A 14,075-nucleotide genomic window follows, 5' to 3' on the forward strand; every position below is an offset into this window, starting at 1 on the left:
AATGTAAATGTGTGTTACTGCTTGGCTTTTCCTACTCCTTACTTTTGTTGTTTATTTATAAAAAAGAAGGTGCTGCAATTTCTCTCCTATACCAAAGAATTTCTCATTTTTTTCTGCTCTCACTTTAAAATCCTGAGGCTAAGCCTTCCCTGAAGACTCTGTTTTCCCGTTTCAAATAACTCCAAGTTCACCAACATAAGCTTATTCTCCTTGTGCCTCTCTTGCTCGTGCTTTAGATTCTGCTGCTGCACATGTGTCAATTTCACTTCAATTGCTTTCCATTTTCCCCTCTGCATACAGTAAATTTCATATAGCAGCCACTCAGTTGTTCATCCCTTTTTGATCCTTGCTCTGCTACAATTCAGTTTTAATGTTATCTTCTTTCCACTCCTGTTTCTCTCAAAGTTAAATTCAAATCACAGAATCTCAAGTAACCTGGATCTATTAGCTACAAATAAGGAGCTAGGTATTCTTTCTCTCCGGCAGTACCTCAGATCTTAAATATTCACAAGAATGGATTCTTACTACCTATCTTGGTTTTATGTTCCCTATCCACTCGGTGGATAAGGAATTGGCTGGTGGTTGACAGCTCAATGTCCAAGTGGAAGCCAGTGACAAGTGGCATTCCTCAGGGGTCAGCATTCGGACTGGTGCTGTTCAACATCTTTGTTGGCAACACAGACCCTGGGGCTGAGCACAGCTGCACCAAGTTTGCCAACACCACCAAGCTCTGTGGTGTGCCTGACATGCTGAAGGGAAGGGATGCCATTCACGGGGACCTTGGCAGGTGTGAGCCCTTGTGAACTTCATGAAGCTGAACAAGGCCAAGTAAAAGGTCCTGCATGTGGGTTGGGGCAATCCCAAGCACAAATACAGGCTGGGCAGAGAATGGATTGAGAGCAGCCCTGAGGAGAAGGACTTGGGGGTGCTTGTTGATGAGAAGCTCAACATGGCCCAGCAGTGTGCGCTTGCAGCCCAGAAAGCCAACCATATCCTGGCCTGTACCAAAAGAAGTGTGACCAGCAGGTTGAGGGAAGTGACTGTCCCTCTGTTCTGCTCTCGTGCGACCCTCCACCTGGAGTACTGTGTTCAGCTCTGGGGCCCCCAACAGAAAGAAGGATGTGGACCTCTTGGAGTGGGTCCAGAGGAGGGCCATGAAGATGATCAGGGGGCTGGAGCACTTCTATGAAGACAGGCTGAGAGAGTTGGGGCTGTTCAGCCTGGAGAAGAGGAGGCTCTAGGAAGTCCTTATTGCAGCCTTCGAGTACCCAAAGGGGTCTGCAGAAAAGCTGGAGAGGGACTTCTTACAAGGGCATGGAGCAATAGGACAAGGGGAATGGTTTTAGACTGAAAGAGAATTTAGGTTAATATTAGGAAGAAACTCTTTACTGTGAGGCGCTGCACAGGTTGCCCAGAGCAGCTGTGGGTGCCCCATCCCCGGCAGTGCTCAAGGCCGGGCTGGATGGGGCTTTGAGCACCCTGGTCTAGTGGGAGGTGTCTCTGCCCATGGCAGGGGGTTGGAACTAGATGATCTTTAAGGTCCCTTCCAACCCAAACCATTCGATGACTCTGTTTAGATCTTCCTGAGAAGTTCTCTTTGGGCTTGCTCCTGCTACTGTCTCTAAGCTGGACCCCAAAGCCACGTGGCCACCTTCTCGCCTTCAGGAGGAGGCTGCTGCAGGATGCTTGATAGCAGAGCCTCGCTCTGCACACCCTAGCTCCAGAGACCTTTAGCGTCACTGGGAGTAGAACTGGTAAGGATTTTTTTGACGCATTAGCTTTTCCTATCAAAATACTGGTTCACTAAAACAGACTCACCTTTCCATGGAAACTTGATCTTCCTTAAATTCTTGTCACTACCAGAATACAAAAGCAGAGCAGCAAATAGCTACTGATTAGGACATTTTTCCTGGCCAAACTGAAACAGGTTCAAAGCTCTTGTCAAAATAGGACATGGTAAGGTGGTGAACCTGGGTACATGGTGTCTCAGGTCAGTTTGAGTCACTGAATTATTCTAGGATAGAAATCGTATGCCCATTTATCAAGCAGGTTTCATCTATTCCTTTACTCTTCAGGAATTTATATAAATAAACAGAGGCATCTTCCCCCCTCCCCTCCCTCTCCCCCATAAAACTCATTAATTTTATACTGAGTTTCTATTTTGAATTGTATATTTGACTTGTCATGTGTGGAGGTTTGCTTGGGGAGCTCTTGGCTGGCACTTGTTAAATCTGTTTGCAGATTACTAAATCCTATTGTATAAAAGCACATTCACATAGCCAGGGGCCATGTGAATACCCAGGTAAATGCTCATGTGGATAAATCACTTCCAATAGCTATGTCTTTCTGTGCAAACAACAGTTGTTTTCCTGCCAAGGAAAACTACTGCAATAAACATACAAAAATATGTAATTGCATGTACTTCTATCAATTAAAAATACTTCTAAAGAGATAATACAAGAAATGTAAAGCATTTAATGTTATTTACATGTGATGTTGGGCACTCCTTTGTTGAAATGTTGATAACAAGATTCCAGCAAGTACAAATAACTGAGGAAGGTAGTTTATTCCAGTGATGCATACTTGGCTACCTGCTGAGAATGGTGTACTCCAAAGTGATCTCCTCTTAGGAAAGTGAGATGTTCCCAGTTGAGGGTATTCCTTCCATAAACTAAAACTGAAAAGACTTCCTCCCACCCCCACCCCCCACCCCCAGTTTTGAGCCTTCTTCCATCAGAACCCTGAATAAATGAGCAGAATTATAATGAATGTTAAGCAGATGTTTCTCTTAGAATACTGTACAAACTTGCAGAGATGAGCAGGCAAGAATGAAGATAATCACAGTGGAAAACGAAAATAAAATGGAGACAACTAAAAATGAGGAGTCTGACACAGTCCTGAAAATGAAATATTTTTCTACTTCTCCTGCCATGACTGCACCATAAATCTACTTAATTCTTTATATGTCTTAGTGAAGTAGAGGGAGCAAAAACTAAGAAACCACCTAAGATAGATGTGTGCTTTGCCAAAGTAATTAAATCTCATTTTGCTGCTGTAATGACTCCCTGGACTCTGTCCTTTGCTCCCCGGTAAACACTTTTCCTCTGTGATTTCACAATCCTTTGCTGCACCAATCCATTAATGTATCTACAGCCACATATAGTTCCAGACTGTTGAATTTACTCACTCGAGCCTGCTGCACGTAACCACCAAGCCTGCCTTCGCTAAGGAATAACACTTAGCTGACAGCTGGGTAAGTCCCTCAAAAAAGGCCTTGGGCACTGCAACAGGAATTCTTGGCTGAGGCTTTCGGGTACTAAAGTAATACAAATAACTAACTACGTTTTATCATGGTGATCTGTGTGGTGTTTTAGCAGACGGCCCTTTCAGTAAAGCATAAAATTATAGGTGTAAACTTGTTCTAATGGATTTGTGCTGATGATCTCTGCTTACTGTTCTTATGTAGTTGTTTGGCAATGTGCAAAACAGATCAGAGGAAAGGGCTTACCCTTCGGCAAGGGAAGTAAGTGTCTTCTGGTACACAAAGGACAGTCACTGCAACAGTCTCAAATAATAATGATGCGGCTACTTGCAGGTAACACTGGCCTGTTACCTACAAGCAAGCAACAGGATTGTGTTTTTATTATATCCCCTGAATTCTTACTGGGCTGCTGAGAAGGCAGCATTTACTCTGCCTTCTGCCTGTGGTAGTTGTAACATAAAGGCTGCCAAAAAAAACTGCTGATTTGTGCCAGGTATTCCATCATGGTGTGATAAAGCAGGAAATGGAGCCATAGGAGTGCTAGTTTGTCACGGATGTACTGTAGCTTTGCCTGGCTTCATCTGCACTGGCTGCTATGGGAGCAGGAATACTTACATGTTTGCAGGGTCATGGCCCATGCTGACAGTAGATGCAGTCTCTCTTCCAATTCCATGTAAGACAAAACTTCGTATGTGGCATCTGTAGCTATTTGAAGAAGACAGTCCTTATGATAGCAAAAAAAAATTTGCTATTTTTCCCCATGCTGTCCTTACAAAAAAAGAGCTTAGTGTTTCATTCTGGCTTTCATTCCATGACTCTTCCCCCGCACCTGCTGTGACAGGTATGCAAACTTCTTGAGTACTTCAGAATAATTAAGTAGATTTCAAATTTATAAACAAGTTGCAGGGTATAAAACAAAGAACAGCAGTTGGACATGCAAGTGGGACAGCACAAATAAAGAACTAGGACTGAAGCTCACAGCGTCCCCTTCCTTTAAATAAAGCAACCAGTATTGGCTGGAGTGGGGAACTTCACTTAATGTCCAACAGCAATTCCATACAAATAACATGGCTGTAAACTCATTCTAAAGTATGTTACAGCATTGCCGGCTTGAGTTGACACCTCCTGAAACTGAAACAAGAGGGAAGGTGCAAAGCAGGTTTCTGTGATCAGTCATTTCGCTTCTAAAACCCACTACTACATAAATTCAGATCTACGTTGGTTTTGGTTTTTGTGGCTAACCTTGCATCTATGCTTAATGCTGGGAATGGTCACCAAAACAGCAACTCTTAAAGAAAACAGCAACTCTTAATATTTCAGAATCTGGTTAGAAAACTGTTGCAAATCTGTTAGAAAACAAATACTAAAGCTGTAACCGTGAGCTGTTTCATTGGGAAAGATGATACTGTTATTTCCTTGTAACAGCTGGGAGTTCATCTGTTGGTAATGTCTAATAGAAAATATAGCTTGTGTTGTCATGGGTTTTTTATTTTTTTTGTATCATGTTTGAACCTGAGTCAAAAAAGCGAAAGGGGGAGATGTTGCACTAAGAGTCTGGGGGAAGAGGGGGGGAGTAAGACAGCCCTCCCCTAGAGTCATGATGTTCAGAAAGGATCCTTTCACTTTCTAAACTCCTTCTCAGAGAGGAGTCTAGGTGCAGCTAAATCCAACCCTAGTCTCAGACTTGGTCAACAGGTTTAAGTCTAAAGGCTTAGATGTGCAGCCACTCGCAGAACCAAGCTCTGCCTGTCAGAGCCCAGTTAAGGACTTTGGCTGAAACGGTTTTGCAAAGCTGGCAAAATAGATGATTTATTAAGGCAGCACGTATAACAAATTTGGAATTGGCTTTGATAAATACACTTGCTGCAAAAATCGAGCTTGAGTTAGGTGTACAGTGCTTGTCCTGGCTAATGTCCAACGTAGTTGGAGGCACAAATCTGATCAAAGAGGCATCCCTGATGGGGAGGAGAGGCCCGCCAACCCCTGCTGTAGTTAAGAGCTGAAAAAAAAGTCCCACCTTGCCAGGAGTATAAAAGTATAAAATCTGGCATTTTAGGACTAAGTATTGTGTGCTGACTGGCCCTTAACCCAGTGCCAGTTGGGGAAGGTCAGCTGGGCCCAGTGGTTCAGCGTGGAGCTGGGGGGTCGGTGCAGACACAGGTGTGTGGTTACAGATGGGGGGGTCTTCCTGGCCTTTGCTGCAGCAACACTGGGCTGTGAGGCCCCTGCCTCACCACGGGCATCACTCGGTTTTTCTCATTAGACCATCTCCGTTGCCTGTTTTGCAAGACAGATGTGCTGCTCAAGCCAAACTCTGGACTGCGCTTTGAGCTGGAGGCAGTCATTGGCCATGAGGTCAGGGTGGGGGGTAGCACACTGTCACAAGAGAGAAGAGCAATACTTCAGGTAACTTAAATCAATTTACAGCAGTCCAACTGACATCCCCTTCCTTTGCCTTGTCCCCTAAAACCAAAGCCAAAGGCTGTGCAGGGGAAGGGAGCGCATTTGAACCATTCTCACTTCGGTACAAATCAGGAGGGCTGCCACCTCAGGAGAACAGGTTTGCTCTCCCAGGCACCAGCTGGTGTAGCTGAGAGTACTACAGCTACAGGGCACAAGCGTGTGGTACAGTGAATTTCTGTGGTAGGAGGGGGAAGATTTAAATAGAAAGCTTCTGTGATGGTCGCTCTAGTTTTCTTTTAGATCTGAGCTTTGCAAGCATTTCTCTCCCTCCTGCCTCTTTTTTTTTTTTTTTTCTTAAGCCAGACTTCTTCCATTCTTCTACACAATCCAGTACTAGATGTGCAAGTAAAAATATTTTGTAAAAGGTAGAAATACCAGAGATTTTATCCATTCCAATGGTGTTTTTTCTCCGAAATATATATTTATATATCTATATTTTATATGTAAATAGACATATATTTATATAGTCACTGCACTGAGTTGCTGCTGGACCAACAGCCAAAGGTAGACTTTTCTTTATTGGTGTTAATTAGTGCATCTGTTCACTGCTGGCAACAAAAACATGAAACAGGATTAGGGTCAGAAGACATAGAAGCTGCAATGAAATTAACATTTCAACAGGTGTCTCATCTATTTAGGATTATTGAGTTACTGTCAAATCCCAGTCGTACAAGATGGAGTAAGAATAGGATCTGAATCAGTTATTAAAAGCATCTTCTTTGTTTTCCAAAGCCAGAATAATTACCACCCATCCAAATTTAATTGCATGACAGCACCAGCATCATTTCTTCTCAGGGTGACTAATAAATTTTCTTGGTCTCCAAACCTTTTTCTCATGTTAGGCAGCTTTTTGTATTCCAAAATTGGGGTTTGTAGCCTTAAGTTTGAACAAGTGCATGGTTTATACAAATAGACTTCATTAAGGTAATAAGGTGAAATTCAGACAAACCAATAATTTTTGGAGTTTAATTAAACTGTCATCTTAATTCTGAAAGGATGGTTTTCAAGGATATTGGATTTCATACAGTTCCTTCATAAGCGTTGTTTTTGCCAAGAAAATTTGGGTTGTGGAAACAATGATTTACCTCCCTTTTCACCGATTACAGAAAAATAACAATTTGTGTGAGAAAGGAGTGAACCCTACTCGGAAAGTTCTTCTATTGCTGATAAATGATTATTCAAACATTTAAGTCCTCGTCAGCCTCTACAAATGTCACTGGCAGTGGAGGAATACCTGGTCTCCGGAAGGCCCATATAGCTGAAAAAGATTTTACAGCTAGGAAGACTTAGAGGATAACTTATATTTACATTCTGAAATTACACATGGATGTGTTTTTCACTTTAACTGATGCAGTTTCTCCTGTAATTGAGCCTACAAAACATTCCTCTTTGAGCATCAACAAAAACCTTCTCAGAGCTCCACTTCTAGAAACAAGCCAAGGGAGTGGGTTGCAATTAGAGCTGCCTAAATAAGCAGGGGCTTTTGGATCAGTGGCTAAGCTGGAACATCCAAGAAAAACGTTGAGTTGACTCAAAGTGAAATTCTCTTGGGTTTTTCTCTGTAAAATAACGAAGAAATCTCCCTACCTGCGACTGTTTCACTTGAGTCAAAAGCAGGTTTGCTTTGTTTTAGCATCTGTTTGTCAATTTTCAAAACAAATGTCAGGTAAATGGTTGAAGTATTTTGACTTTCCATTTTCTCCTCTTCGGTCACCATTACACCCTAAATCTGAACTGAATTCATGAAAGCTTTCTCTACCTATTTCATCTTCCCAAGGGAGGAATTTTTCAACAAAATATTTACTGAAGGGTATTTAACTTCAACTCCAACTCCAGTCAGAAGTAGGTCTTATGGCCTTTGAACAGGTTGGGTATTGAAATCTTTGTCTGAAAGATGGTGAATTCCAACAGCCTCCAGTAACCCCTGCTCAATTAAAGATTTAGATAGCTCTTTCTCTACACATTAAGAGCCTGGCCCAAGTGAGGTTAATTTCCCTTAGATGGGGCTGGCATTACTGTTCCCAGAGCTGGTGTTGCTGCCTGGGGTCCCGTTGAACCAGGCATTGCCCAGGTCCAGGAGATAAAGCTGGTCCCTGCTGCAGGGAGGTGGAATTGCTTCTCCAGGCATGCGGATAGGTGATGGTGAGGGAGATGAGCAGCCAGGGCCCCCAGGATGGTGGACGGCAACCACTGCATGGGTGGCAATGGCAGTGACATCCAGGTGCCAAACAGCTGTCAGCTTTGTGTTGCTGCTGAAGCAGAAGAGAGGCTTGAAGGAAGGATTCAAAAGGGGATGCGGAGTAAACACTAGCAAAACCATCTCTCCTCAAGCCTTCAGGGCAGAATGGCAGGGACAGAAACGCCTGTTCAAAACTTCCAGTGGGCAAGGCTGGCTGACAGTGCTGTTCTGCTAAGGGTAGGGCAGGACAGCACATCTTGCTGTCTCTACACCCTTTATGCCCATTGCTGTAGCAGATCAAGCCATTCTGTTGTGTAGGAAAGCTGAACAAGAGCTGCAGGTTAGATGAGGAAAAATAAACACAAGAATAGTTGTGTGTAGCGTTGGTGCTGACTGATCCAGGACCAGCTTTCCAATGTCTGTGGGGTTCTGGAAGGCTGGAAACATCAGAAATTCAAACCATCTCCTTTCTGCCAGTGTGTTAAGATGACTGCCCAAAGAGATGCTAGTCAAACAGATCAAATGCCTTTGTGGTTTGAACGTGCACCTGTCCCAGATCTGGGGGATGTCAGGTTTGAGCATATTGAGCCTTATTCCGGATTTCTTGTTCTGGTTCTGGCTGGAGATGTGGACCGGGTACTGGGTTCTGGTCAAACGTTGGTTCCCTGAAGTTTTTGTGCACAGGAATCCAAGTCATAGTTTATTCCAGTTTTTATACAGTGGCAGAGTAGTGTTTGGTACCTCATGGAAGTGCACAGCCTTAGTCTCCAGCTTGCACATCTGTGCAACCCTTAAAGCCGTCCCAGCTCGCTTGCTATGTGCTCTTCTCATGGTGCCTTTAGGACAACAGAGAAGTATGTGTGTGTAAGCATTCATGCGTATGTTTTTAGTGGTGAAAAGGGTTGTTTGCTTTAATTAGTGCTAACCTTTATTTAACAACAAGGTTTTATGCATTCATTGGTGTGCCTGCCAAATTTGTAAACGGAGTGATTCAATAATTCTTCTAGTATTGTGATAATTACTGTGAAACAAGATAATTGCAAGAAAACTACAGACTTCTTTCAATATTGAATTATAGACGTGGAATATTTTACTTAATAGATTCATTCAAATACTTAATTTTTAGCCTTGCCTGTTCAGGAGGAAGGTTAAAATCGCAGCTTGGGCTGACACAGAATTTTAGTCAGGAATTATATTATTGTATCACAATATTTTAGCACTTATTTAAAAATGGATAAAGCAGGAAGAGGAACCTTTTTAACAGAATTTTTGTTCTATAAAGCCCAAAATGAAAAGCTTTGCATGAAGGTTTCCTGTTTGTTTAGACTTATCTTTTAAAGTTCTAAAACGCACTCAGTATTATATGAAAGGCCCCTCAGCAGCGGCTTACTGTTGATGTTTAAGGGAGAGTGAATGCTAAGTTGCCACATGGAACTGTTGCAAAGCTGTATAAATAGAGAAAGAAAAAAACTTCACTGTTCTAGGTAACTTAAACTCTGACTACGCTGTCAGTTCTGTCCTTAGGTTACCTGCTCCCAGCATATCTAGTTGCATGGTAAGCTGTGATCTCCTCTGCCTGGGAGTCTGTCCGAACTCCCACAGTCTTCCTGATCCACAAAATGCAAAACATAGCTTCTGCCTTCAGCTTTGACCCCCTTTCCTTTGTTCATTTAGATTTAAAGCACCTGAGATGTGAGTTTGCCCAACCACTCTGGACTGTGCCAGACTGCGTAAGGTCTTTTAGAATTCAGAGCTCCAAGCAAGAGGCTTTGAAAACCATGGTTTAGAGTTGTAAACCCATAGTACAAATCTTATCTCTTGCTAGACCAGCCCTTAACTTCGCAGCTCTCTAATTTTATGAAAGACTAGTTCCTGGGCTCCTGTTAGAGAGTTGTGTTATAAATGATTGCCAACTGATATATCTGCCTTTCTACTTTGTAGTAGGAAACAAAATTGAAGTTGCTTTGCACCTGGTGGGACGTAAGGGAGTTCCAAGGCTGAGGATGACAGAAGATGCATTCTCTAATGTAGGCAGCAGAAAAAAAATGTGTATTTTTAAACTATGAGTAAGTTATGACCTCAAAGAAAAATAAGACATGCCTGAAAGTATTAATTGTAAAGACAAGGGGAGGGTAGTTTTTTGTTCCCCTGTATATTTAAGGGAAGAAAAACCTGGCAACCAACTACCGTAGTGAACTACTTATCTCAGAAAAGGATGCAAGAGCTATAGTCAAAGGTGAGTGAGATGTTATCACCTTCTCTTTGTGACCACAATAGTGTCTGGTGATGTATATCCTTCTTCACAGGCAGGAAAGACAGATGACTAGCATCATGAAGATCAGCCTGATAATCACCACTATTTTCCCTCCAGGGAACTACAGGAGAAAGGTCCTTTGGAGACAAGTTTGCTGTTAGTTCATGAGGTCTCCTGGATGCTTGCTGCCCTGCTTAACAGAAAGGCACTTTGTTTCATAGCTCTGGCTGTGGAAGAGGCAGCAGAAATTGTGAAGGAGCACGCAGAACGTGTTCCCCAAACTTAACCATTAATATGCTCATGTTAAAGGGAAATACGATGTTAACTTTGCCAATCAAATGCATCAGGTTTTAGTTAATTTGTGGCCTGGTTTGGTAACACAATAATAATTAAAATGCACTATCCTCATTAGAAGAAAGGAAAGGTTTGTTGTACAAAAGACTAATTAGATTACTTATACCCTCAATGTCAAGAGCTTTTGAAATCAATAACTATGTATTCTTCATGAGATGCTTGCTTTTTCTTCCACATGTAATTACTAATCCAGAAAACTGCCACAAAATAAATTGTGATTTACCTTTGAGGAACCTGTAGATCCTCAGCTGTGGATTAAAGGAATAAATGAGGCTTTATGCATTTAAAAAAGAACAAACCCAACTGAGATAGAAAGGATCACAGAGAATCTTCCTCCTCAAAACAGGAGATGCTACATTCTTAAACCTTATCTCCTCTTGGAAACCCCTGGTGATGGATATCCCATGTGATGTCTACAGAATCTACTGTAGAGCTTTACTTAAAAGGATGATTTCTGCCCCCCTTGGGCTGTAAGTTTCCAGTTCCTCAGGGGCATTTTGAGATGCATAAACCCCTTTCCATCTAGTATGCTCCCAGCACAGTGATCAGACAGAGCCTTCATGATTTTACCACCAGCACTCTGTAAACAGCCCACACAGTATAGGTCTATTTAGCTGGAAAAAAAAAAATCAAACCCAAATAGAACGATGCAGTTGAGGTACATCTTAAGAAAAACACCAAAGCTATTACCTTAGACAGTTTCCTGTTGAGACTGTGGAAGGGCTCCCTCCTGATTTTAATTGTGTAATTATAAAATTTGACTTGGCCATTGAGTTTTATGGCAGCTCAATGTGACAAAGCTAACAAAAAGACAGAGCTTGTGCATCAAGGGCTCAGTGATCACAAAGAAGTAAATCAGATGGAGGACGCCTGATCAGTCGTGTAACTCTGTATCAGCTTTTGCCTTCTGGGAATGAAATGAAGGAGTCCTAGTGATGCCAAAAGTAACTAATGATACATTATCTGATGACCAAAAGAAGACTGAAGAAGCTCTGGGCCAGATCTAATGCAGCTACAATGCTTTAAGGCAATTCATTTATGTCACTCTATGTTAGCAGAGGATTTAATAATCCACCATGGTCAGATGACATCTCTTTGGAAAAGCACTTCTAGATTAAAGTGTTTCTTTTCTTTCTCCTCCCCACCCACCATTAAACACTAGTAAGAAGGGAATGGCAATGTTAGCTGGCTTCTTCTCTCCAAAATTCATGGTGTACAAGAACTGCCTTTTAACTGGCACTGTGATGCATAGCTCTGGCACTTGCCCATGCCGTAGCGTGGCTAGAGAATATGCTCTTATCGAAATGCTCCTGGCCAGTGTTGTAACAAATGCTGATTGGGATTGGGCTGATACATACTGTTGCAGTAGGGACCGGAGGGTTTGGGGGCTCTTTAAGTCAGAAACGAAAATAAGACAACGAAATGTTAATCTTTTCAAGTAGATGCAGTATGCTGTACGGTTTCCCAAATCTGGCCATCTCTCTGAACACGTGGCAGAGCCACGCAGGCACTGGGTCTGTTGCACAGGGAGATCCGCACTAGACATCCTGGAGGGTAACTAATGGGGCCTTCTCAGGGCCAGGGAAAGAAAAGGGTAGGACACTGCAAACACATAAGCATGCTTGCTGTTGCAGTGGAGAAAAGACGTGTCGTCTGAGAGTTATTAGAGATGCAATTAATGAATGGTTAAGTGCAAAATGGCTCTGTTGTTGCCCTGAATTCTTAAGGAGAAAAAAAAAACAACCCTCTCCTGTTGATTTCCTTCATGTATGTCCTAGTTATGCAGGCTGTGTGCTAGGGGGTCGGGATTTGAGCCAGTGTTTGGCAACTCCAGAAATCAAAGACTTAGCACTTCAACTCATTTGCAAGTACCGTATAATGAGCTTTGAGAATTCCTCTTTAGTCTGAGTTTGCTCTCAGAAGGAGTTCTGTAGTCCGTGTATATTAGGGCAGCATAAATGACAGATGAGTCAAAGCCTTTTTCAGTCTCTTCTCTTTTGAACCTAAAGAAGAATTATCTGACTTGACTATCTATGCTTTCCTAAAATTAATTAAAGCTTTACTTCCACTACTTTAAGTCTCAGTGAAAGTTTGTTTCCTACTTATCACAACAACATTGAAAAGCTTCTTAAACAAAATTGATCAGTAAGTTCAACACTTTCTGGTTCCCAAAAAAATTCCAAGGTGAGATCTTGGGTTTGTTCCCCTCCGATTTCAGATTCTTGGAAGGTAACTAGAATCCTGAAGCCAGCAGAAAAATCTGTGTAGAACTCTGGTTCAGCCTTGTTGAGTGAAGATGAGACGCATCCACTAAGCTAAAGGCTACAGAATCAAGCCAGGTCATAACTGAAGTATGCTTCAAGGCGCTCTGAGGGAGCCTGTTAACTGCATGGAATAGATGTTGATATGGTTTTGTTTTCATTTGCCTTATTTTGAGGTGCGTTTCAGCATTAGTTTTGAAAAGTATCTGATAGTGGCCTCAGTCCTGTTAAAGTCAGCGGGACCTGCAAGTCATGAAGTGATCATAAACCAAACTCACCAGGGTGACCAATTGTGATGGAAAGGAAAGGAGAATGGTCCTACTGCAGAATAAGGTGACTCTCTGGGACTCGGAAAAGCTGCTTTTGTAGCAGACTCCTTGTGCAATATCAACACGTTGCTTCTCTAGTGCTTCATCTATCCTTGCTCTGTAGAGAGGATATTTCCTTACCCAGTAGGACACAGTCCGAGACACCTGGCAAGTAAATGGCTTTATGAATGCTCATTCTTACAACTGACTAAGGTCATCCTCGCTAGTGTAACTGACTGCAGGTCTCTGGAATGGTAACAACATTTTCTGGCACTACATTGAAATCAGGGCCACAAGTGCCAGACTTGAAATCTTAACAAGGAACCACAGTGTGACACAGAGAGGTTTTGGCACAGTAGCTGAATTGCACCTTGATATTCCTGCAGATGGCAGTGGTACATGTTCTGGACATGGGACATTTACGCTGTTTGCCTTCTGAAAAATGGTGATGTTACAGCTCTTGCTGTGGCCAGAAGTATTTTCTTGGAGTGCTGCTTTAGGACTTGCAACAGTTCGTATGACTAGCTGCCGAAACAGCCCCTTCCTGAAGTCCCCTTCAAAAGGAAAAGTAGGAACTCTGATATGGGCAAGGGCTGCCTGAAAGGTGAGGCCAAATCTGAGCAAGATATTTGGGACAGTAAAATCAAGCCTGCCTCTTGTGCTATTTTTTCAAGGTTATCTACCCCAAACAGTGGAGGAAGTCACACAAACAAGTGCCTCTTCATTTCCGATTTCTCAAACAATTGACAAGGTAAAGACAAACACAGTCTGTCCAAAGTTGTGCTGTTCATGGTGCTAAATACCAGCTGCTTCCTCACAGTACTTTTGATAAGGACAGCTAATTAAGGGCAGAGGGAAGTGCAAGGCTGTTTTAACTATCCTTTTACATGTTTATATGGATAAGTGTATTTTTTAATTTTAATTTTTATATATATAATTGTATATGTATTACTTTTGGAGCTACACTTGCGCTTTAAATTGGACATGCCTTTTT

The 14,075-nt window shown here is 42.3% G+C and overlaps 1 protein-coding gene across 2 annotated transcripts in view; it reads left to right on the plus strand.

The window, feature by feature from the left end:
• Nucleotides 1-3,157: 3,157 nt before the first annotated feature.
• Nucleotides 3,158-14,075, plus strand: part of PCGF5 (polycomb group ring finger 5) — a 100,506-nt gene continuing 89,588 nt past the window's right edge. Inside the window, exon 1 of one of the 2 annotated variants that reach the window (XM_005238923.4) lies at nt 3,158-3,253. The gene's annotated coding sequence lies outside the window, so the exon portion shown is untranslated. The remainder of the gene's footprint in view (nt 3,254-14,075) is intronic. The other variant, XM_027788866.2, reaches the window with a different exon arrangement.

This window comes from Falco peregrinus, chromosome 1, assembly GCF_023634155.1.
Source record: "Falco peregrinus isolate bFalPer1 chromosome 1, bFalPer1.pri, whole genome shotgun sequence".
Taxonomy (NCBI): Eukaryota; Metazoa; Chordata; class Aves; order Falconiformes; family Falconidae; genus Falco; species Falco peregrinus.